The sequence below is a fragment of the Arachis hypogaea genome, chromosome 20 (genome assembly GCF_003086295.3).
Source record: "Arachis hypogaea cultivar Tifrunner chromosome 20, arahy.Tifrunner.gnm2.J5K5, whole genome shotgun sequence".
NCBI lineage: Eukaryota > Viridiplantae > Streptophyta > Magnoliopsida > Fabales > Fabaceae > Arachis > Arachis hypogaea.
In genome coordinates, this window is record NC_092055.1 from 103934313 (window position 1) to 103943341 (window position 9029).

The window sequence follows — 9029 nt, forward strand, 5'->3', positions numbered from 1 at the left end:
TGAGTAATAAAATCCAAGTGGCGAAGGAGAGAGACATCGTCGGTAGGAATGGTACCGTAAGGACCAATCTGCTGATCGACAAACTCAACCGCGTCAAATTCAGGGGCATCAAGGTTGAAAGGCTCAGTTGTTTTTTATTTTTTGTTTGGAGGAGCACCAGAAGTAGCAACAGAAGCTTGAGGAGGATCAACCAAACGAACCCGGGGAGTAGGGATTACCTTCCTCGCCCCCGGTGAGCTCGGTACGGCCGGCTTCGACTGAACCTGGGACGGCCCCTCCCCGGCTGCCTTGGCCGAGACGTTTTGAGCTGCAGTAGCCTTCCTTGCCCTTTTAAAGGCCTTCATGGATTCATTATTCTTAATCTTCTCTCCAAAGAAAACATAACAGCGGGAAACCAAGTTACAAATAAAAAAAGAGCTTACAAGAGATAAACTCGACAAAACAAGCAAAACCAAAAAATTAACCACTACCCAGCTCAGCTCGGAGGAGAGAGGGGTTGGTTAAAAATTTCTTTGTGTCGAGATGGGGAGGCTGCCCCCAGTTTTCTTCCAGCACAGTCACGAAAGCTTTCTCAGCCTCATCTAATATCTCCCACGTATATTTAGATACCATTACATTCTTTTGCCATTCCAAGGAAAATGCGGCTCATCATTCTCATCCAGAAAAAAAGGGCCGAGCTCCTTCAACAGCTCGGACCCTAAAAAAGTAATTTTTGAAGTCACGGAAAGATTTATCAAACATGGAGAAAACCTTTTTTCCCTGGGAAGCTCGGAAAGAAACCCACACTACAACATTTTTGGCCTAAGGTAACACTTACTCGAAGCAACATTTAACAAAAGTTGCCTTAGATAAAAAAGATAACATTTTTTATGAGTTACCTTTGAGTAAGGCAAAGATAACAAAATTTTTTACCACCTAACAAAATGGTTGTCTTTGATATCTAAAACAACACTAAAAAAATATTACAATAAAAAACATTTAAGACAACATTTTTAAATAAAAATACAACATTTTATAAAGGTTATAAAAAAGATTGAATAAATAACATTTATAAAATGTTGCCTAAAATTATTCACAATTAAAAATTTTAGAAAAAAACTTTTAATCATCTTCCCACCAATTATTTCCTAATCAAATAACTTAAAAAAAAAAAGAAAAGAACATATTTGCTTCAGTTCATCACTACTGTAAGCCCTAACACTTGAAACCAATCCCAAACGGCGACACACCCTCTCGATCGCAGCTCTCCTCAACATACGACAGGAGCTCTCGATCGCGGTGCTGTCCTCCACATACGGCGACTCTGCGGTGCTCTCTTTCACGGGCGACGGCGCGATGCTCCCTTCCACGGGCCTCGGCGCGGTCATCTTCTCCACGCACGCTGCTCCACGGCTCCTCCTCCTCCTGTGTCGGCTCTACTACGCGGTCTTCTTTGAGAAACTCCTCTCGTTCTCCTTCTTCCTCTTCTTCCCCTGTCTCGTCTCCTCCTCTTCGCAAGCTTTGACAACACTAAACGCTGCTGTAACCCCCTCCTCCTCTGCGTATTGGTAAGAAGCTTCTGAATTTTACTATGGAATGGAATTTTTGAATGCAATGATTCTGAATTTTAGTATGGGAATGTTCTGAATTTTAGTATGGGAATAGAATTTCTGAATGCATTGATTCTGAATTTTACTATGGGAATAGAATTTCTGAGTCACATTGAATCTGAATTTTTGGGGCTTTTTGATAGTTCTGATTTTGGGGGTTTTATTTCAATTTTTCTTATTTTTTTATGGTTTTATAAAAGGAAAAGCCTTTCTTCCCAGCAATAGTGTTATAATCAGGAATTTTTTTCTCTGAAATTTTTGTCTGTGGTTGAACTCTAAAGAGCACATTGAATCGTGATTGATTTAACTTATAGCTGATGTTGGAGAATTGAGGCAACCATTTGGTTATCTTATTGGTGCTGCTTACATTACATGATTTGAGTTATACTTTTTACCATTTGTATGCCTACTTCTTGAATTAAAATTGTCATTGATATAATTATTAGTTAGATTGACTAGAAACATGTAAAATGCTGGTGTTTAGTTTTGTTAACACCTAACATTGATCACAGAAATCTTAGTATTTTTACTGCTGACGTCGAGAGTTAGCACATAAACAATTTGCTTTTGTATGGACCATCATATATGTGATGGATTAAATGACAACATTCACATTATGACTCTTTGTGTTGCATATTCTTTAAATTTGGCCTCCTAAAAGTAATAGAATAGTTTATGATTAAGGGTTTTCTTTGTGCTGCATTCTCATTGTCATTAGGTACAAGTTCCAAGTCATGAACTAGAAATGGCCTTTCATCATTAAACTGGTAAGTTTATGATTGTTCATTGATATCCAGTTTTATTAGACCTCTTAATATCCATTAGGTAAACTCTTTCAAAATGTTAGGTCCCTTTTTTTAATAATTAAAACCATTTACAATAAGAAATGAAGAACTGAATGTCATTAAAGTTGGCCTGCTATTGCTCTTTATTTTGGGCTTGTACTTGATGAACACTGAACACAAGTATACTTATTTCGGTATCTTAGACTTTAAGCATGTATTTGCGAGTTGAAGTTTTTGGGTTAAGTTTGGAAGGGTAGAATGGACTTCGCCTTACACTAGAAAGCTATTCCCTTCTCTCCATTTTACTCTAAAATCAAAACTCACAAACATTTCCTTAGTCAATGTTTGAGTGTTCTATTTTCTGTAAGAAATATCACTCTTTATGATGTAATTTAATTTGTCCCTAAGTAAGTATGAACAAGTCTCAGGGCTCTCCAACTAGTGGTACAAAATATTCCATTTCGATCACAACGAAGGATGGCATGTTGCCTCTTGATATGTCTCCAAGTGCATAGCCACAACCATTTTTGCCTCTTTTAGCACCTTCGCCATTGACGCCTTTCAAAAACTATTCTATGCCTCAGTCTAAACTGTCAGGTACAGTAAACTTTTCCTTTTCAATTTGCTATTGTGAGATCATAGGTTGGAAATTTTTATTTGATAATATCTCATTTTCACATGTACTTATAACTATTTAACACATTATGGTTGGTGGTGAAATTGAAGGAAGTTAACTGGATAAATGGAGATTAAGTCTATTGTGATGCAATTATATCTTAGAAATGATTTTGGCTTATTCATTCATTAGGAAAATTTGTATATCCTTGCAAATGTGCTGACTTTGCATTTATTCCTAACTTCATCATATGATTAAATCCATTATCATGAATGAGACTATAAATAGCATCTTACCAACAAACAACGAGATCACTTTATTTTTCCTTCACCACATTATTCCACTCTTGTCATAGTTGTGTTTTGAGGTTAATCAGCCCTAACCCCATCATGAAAGGATAATTAAAAACAAGTGAACAATCCATTGTAAAAATTTATTTGAACTTAATTAATTATTTCGATGTCATGTAGAATTTGGCTGCCTTTTGCCGAGTCTTTCTTCGGACGCAATATTTGATAAATCGTCCGATGTTGGGTTCATGTGTGATATTAACGACAATATTGTAGCTCCATGGCCTTCATCATCATCGTCGCTGCTTCCGTCCTCATGCAATAGAAGTATGTATAAGCTCCATGAATATTTTCAATCAAATACATAAATAAATATTCTGTTACTCTTTTGCGCTATGTCTAATTTATTCATTTCTTGGACTCTTGCAACTGCAGAGACGAAACTTCCATCGCTTCCCACAGTGACATCTTCACAAAATTGATATCCATTTAGATTTGACTGCAGAGTATACATGCTAATGGTTGGATGAAGATTTCTGAAGAGATAAAAGCGATTCTTGGCATAATAGTGAAGCACAAATTCTTTTTGGTTTCAAATGAAAAACTAGTTTTTTTTTTTTTGTTCAAGGTCATCATGAGAAAAACATGTATTTTGTTTACTTATGTTTATTATTTATTTGACTTGGTAACTTAGCAAGTATGTTAATTGACACTTGAAAGACCTTTCTATATATATGCAATATATATTTAGTTTATTTTCTCTATATTTATTAAATTGAATTTAAATATTTAAATATTGTTAGTGTGTGTTATATATCCTTCAAATGTCATATAAATATAACAAAGGTAAAAAATATATTGCTTTAGATATAAAAAAAGAGAATCTAAGAAAAACTCATAAGGTGTTGCTTTAGGTCTATGAAAAAAGCAACTTAAAAAAAAATCTGGACAGGTGTTGCTTTAGGTATATGAAAAGGTAACTTAAAACAATTTGGACAAGTGTTGCTTTAAGTATTAGAAAATACAACTTGTAAAAAGTATTGCGATAAAGTCTTATCTAAAGTGTTGTGTTTGGGTCTTCTAAGACAACCCTTTCATGGAGTTGCTTTTTTTGTAGAAAAGGCAACGTTTTTTGAAGGTTGCCATAAAAAGGGTTCCTTTTGATACACAAAAGCGTTGCCTTAGACCAAAGGTAACGGCCGTATAGCCAACCCCCCAAAAAGCGTTGCATTTTGTCGAAAAGTGTTGCCTTTGATCAAAGGCAACACTTTTCCTTATTATAGGCAACGTTTTTAAAGGGTTGCCTCAACCCGAATTTGTTGTAGTGCCAAGCGGCTTTCTTCTTAACTACCCCAAGCTTTGTCAAAACAAAGAGATAAAAGAAGAGGGATTGTGAAGCAGGGATACCGAACTCATGACACAGCAATTGAAAGATTTTTATAAAATCCCAGGAATTGGGGTGAAGTTGGGATGGAGCTACATTACAGGACCATAATAGGTTGGTCTCAAAAGGGGTAAAGGGAAGAGTGATATTTATTTGACTAAAAAAAAGTCGTAGGCGTAGAAAAAGGGACGCTCTCCAGCAATTCGGGTAGAAAAACAGACCCTCTCCTCAGAATTTGGAGATACAAGCTCATAGTTCTTTTCATCACTACCATTACCATAAATCTTATGAAATTGCCTAAGTTGCTGACAAAACTCAGAGTCAACCAATGAAACACACAGAAGAACCATGGAATCCACCCAATCAGCTATGTCCTCAGGGACTTGGGAAGATGTCTCAACAATATTTTTGCGAGAAGACATGAGGTCAACTAGTCCTACAATAAGAAAAGAAGATTGGATTACTAAAAACATCTCGGACGAAAGCAAAACAACTCGGCCAACATAATCCAGCACAGTACAAACAACAAAAGGAAACCCCAAGACCCACACCAAAGATCCAGGGAAATCCTTTGGAGGCAGGCACAGAACAAGGACTCAGGAAAACCTACAAACTCACAACTTGATAACGACCCCTTTCAACTAAAGTGACACTTTGAGAAGAAGACTACAAGCCACAAATCAAAATAAAACCATCAAAATAAACTCCCAGACTCACCGTCCCAGTTCGATTAGCAAACGAAGCTACCAAGCAACAAAATGTATCAAATCATCGAAGACGCACCCCTTTTTCAGAGAAATAAAATCCCCCCAAACAAACAAAGAAAATGAAAACAAAGCATCGTTATCTTCTACAAAGTCCAATAGCAAGGAAAGCTATCAACAGAGCAAAATCAAGGGGAAATCTTTTCATAAGCAAACAAGTGCAGTTCACAAAACTCAAGCATTAAAGAACAACTAGAAGCAACAGCAAAACATGCAAAGCCCTAAAAAGCCTCAACAAAAATACCAGGAGTATGCATAAAGACGAAAAAGAAGCCAGAAAAAATACATCACAGTAACAAACAAACACAAAACTACAAAAAGGTTCAAGCTTTCCAACATACATTCAGTCAGAATCAAAGCTTTACCAGAAAAAATGAGGAGAACAATAGAAAGAAGAACCAACCTGAACAAAGGAAGAAGCTTCGAAGAAGATGGAATCCAGAGTCGCCCCTTTCACAGCAAGGAGAACACTAATCGCCAAGAAGACGTCGCAGGGAAGAAATGCGAAAAATGGCAAACTTCAGAAAACAGAAAGGGAGAAACAAAAGGGAAGTTACGGAGAAGAGAAACCGTTTTTTCTGAGTGTGAAATTCAAAATAGAGAAGCTAAGAGAAACAGGGCAATTAAAAACCAATTAATGAGGGTATTAAAACCCTCGCATATTCCCAAGGCTAAGAGCGCTAATGCAAAAGCGCGCGCTTTTAAGAAGAAGCAAAAGAAAACGTTTCATATTCAAAAAGGAGAACGCTACGAAGATGATGTCGACAAGGTGCTCGAGTTCTGCTTCACCAGAGAAGGATCGAAGTCCTAAAACTAAGACTCGACCTCAAAAAGAAAGACCGAGCTCGAGCAGAGGCACTGTTCATACCCTGGGTCGAGCTATCCGACCCGGGATGTTTAGCGACAAGGTGACCGACCTCTTCAGGTCAGGACCCCCGACCTCTTCTTTAAAAGAGTTCGGCCAATTCGACATGAAGGGCCCAAACAAGCCCAAATGACGGGACACAGCCCAATCTAAAGGCAGTTAAAGTCTAGAAAGATAAGGGCGGCTCCCCAGAAGATAAGATGACCTCGCTTAAAAGATAAAGATAAGATAACTAACTTATCTTATCTAAAAAGGTCACTCTACACCATTATAAATACACTGGAGCACCCAGGTATAACTCATACTCTGATTCTACTAAAAACCTTCTTAATACCCTTGCTAACTTAAGCATCGGAGTCCCTTGCAGGTACCACCACCCTCCGGTGACAAAGGATCAGCAGTGCAGTCAGTCCAACAAGTCGGGTACGACAGCTCCGGTCGCCACCCACCAGCCGGACACGTAAGCTCTGACCGGTACAGAAGATCTCATCCGAGATCGACCTACAGTTTCAGGTAACCCTCAGAACACCCGTCAATCTCGGAAAAGGAAAAAGTCCTAGCCATAACAGGTCTAGATCAAGGATGGATGACTCCCATAATTAACTACCTCAAAACAGAAACACTTTCTACAGATGAAAAGGAGGCAAGGAGGTTAAAACGGGAAGCACAATACTACACTATCATGAACAATACTCTATACAAAAGAGGGATTTCTATACCATTGTTAAAATGTGTACCGACTTCCAACACAAAAGAAGTTCTAGAAGAGATACACAATGGCATCTGTGGCAATCACCTCGGAGCGCAAGCACTTACCAAAAAGGTACTCTGGGCAGGGTTCTATTGGCCAACTCTACAAAAAGAAGCCCCAGAGTTCATAAGGACATGTCCACTATGTCAGAAATATGCCAACTTTCATATCGCCCCGCCAGAGGAACTCATCAGCATGACCTCACCTTGGCCATTCGCAAAATGGGGACTCGACCTTCTCGGACCCTTCCCTCAGGGATCAGGACAAGTTAAATTCCTCATAGTAGGGGTAGACTATTTTACAAAATGGATCGAGGCAGAACCTCTAGCTAATGCCACTGCTCAAAGAAGTCAAAAATTCCTATATAGTAACATTGTCACAAGGTTCGGGGTTCCATACTCCATCACCACAGACAATGGCACCCAATTCACAGATACAAGCTTCAGAAAGTTAGTGGCCGACTTGAACATAAAATACCAGTTCACTTCCGTAGAATATCCCCAAGCCAATGGACAGGCCGAAGCTGCCAACAAAGTCATATTGGCTGGGCTAAAACGAAGATTACAGGATGCAAAGGGAGCTTGGGCTGAAGAGCTCCCACAAGTCCTATGGGCATATCGAACAACGCCACATTCCACCACAAAGGAATCACCCTTCCGATTAGCGTATGGAATGGAGGCAATGATCCCAGTAGAGATTGAAGAAGGGTCGCCTAGAGTGATCCACTATAATGAAGAAGCCAACTCCCAACTTCAAAAGGAAGAACTCGACCTACTTCCCGAAGTTCAAGAAAGAGCTCGGATCAGGGAAGAAGCATTAAAACGTCAAATGGCCTCGAGATACAATCAAAAGGTAGTGCAGCGAGGTTTTGCTGAGAACGACCTCATCATAATCCGAAATGATATCGGAACAACTCGACCTGGAGAAGGAAAGCTAGCAGCAAACTGGAAAGGACCTTACCGAGTCATAGAAGTACTTGGAAAGGGCTACTACAGACTGTCCGAACTCGACGGGCGAGAGCTTCCTAGGTCATGGCACACCTGCAACCTAAGAAGGTACTATAGTTAGGGATGATAAAGGATCTTAGGATAAGGCGCACTCTTTTTTCCTGAAAAGGTTTTTTAATGAGGCGCCAAGCCAAGACCTATAAATTGCCCGACTTAGAGGGATAAAATCCCCGCATGCATATATTTGCATTTTCTTTTGAAAAAATATGTTTAGATCTTCTACAAATTCTCAAGCCGCATTAATCTGAAACATTCATCGTCCGATTATAAAGCTACAAATCGGCAGAAAGTGAATATCAAATTCACTGTACGATCACGATAAAGACCAACAGAGATGAAAACCAAATTCATTAAAAGGTCGACCAAACGAGGATTAAACCCATTTTCTACAAAATCGGCAAAGATGAAAATAGAATAATGCAAGAAGTTATCGAAAGTGATCCATAGAAAGGACCTGACGAGGTCTTAATAAAATGGATTGCTAAAAAATAACGTAAAGACTGGCCGACGTAAAGAAGTCTGACCAAGTCGCAATAACCAAAGTTATAAGTAAATCCCTGGAAAGAGGTCTGGCCAGCCCTATAAAAGAGGATTACTATAACTTAGAAGAGACCGAGATGATGAAGTCGGCCTCCCACAAACAAGTTATAAAAAGTAATTCCTAAAAGAGACCTAACAAAGGTCCAAGAAAGAGTATTACTAGAAATAACTTAGAAGAGACCGACATAATGAAGTCGGCCTCCCACAAACAAGTTATAAAAAGTAATCCCTGAAAGAGACCTGACAAAGGTCCAAGAAAGAGGATTACTAGAAATAACTTAGAAGAAACCGACATGATGAAGTCGGCCTCCCACAAATAAGTTATAAAAAGTAATCCCTGAAAGAGAGCTGACAAAGGTCCAAGAAAGAGGATTACTAGAAATAACTTAGAAGAGACCGACATGATGAAGTCGGCCTTCCACAAACAAGTTATAAAAA

The 9029-nt window shown here is 38.7% G+C and overlaps 1 long non-coding RNA gene across 3 annotated transcripts; it reads left to right on the forward strand.

The window, feature by feature from the left end:
* The first annotated feature begins 1133 nt into the window (after nt 1–1133).
* Nucleotides 1134–4035, forward strand: LOC112785178 (uncharacterized). 3 transcript variants are annotated; one of them, XR_011878745.1, is made up of 5 exons: nt 1134–1547; nt 2308–2356; nt 2803–2971; nt 3461–3607; nt 3716–4035. It is a non-coding gene; the product is annotated as an uncharacterized lncRNA (long non-coding RNA). The 3 variants fall into 3 exon arrangements; XR_011878746.1 differs by having other exon boundaries at nt 1163–1547; nt 2783–2971; XR_011878744.1 differs by lacking the exons at nt 1134–1547; nt 2308–2356 and having other exon boundaries at nt 2503–2971.
* Nucleotides 4036–9029: the final 4994 nt, after the last annotated feature.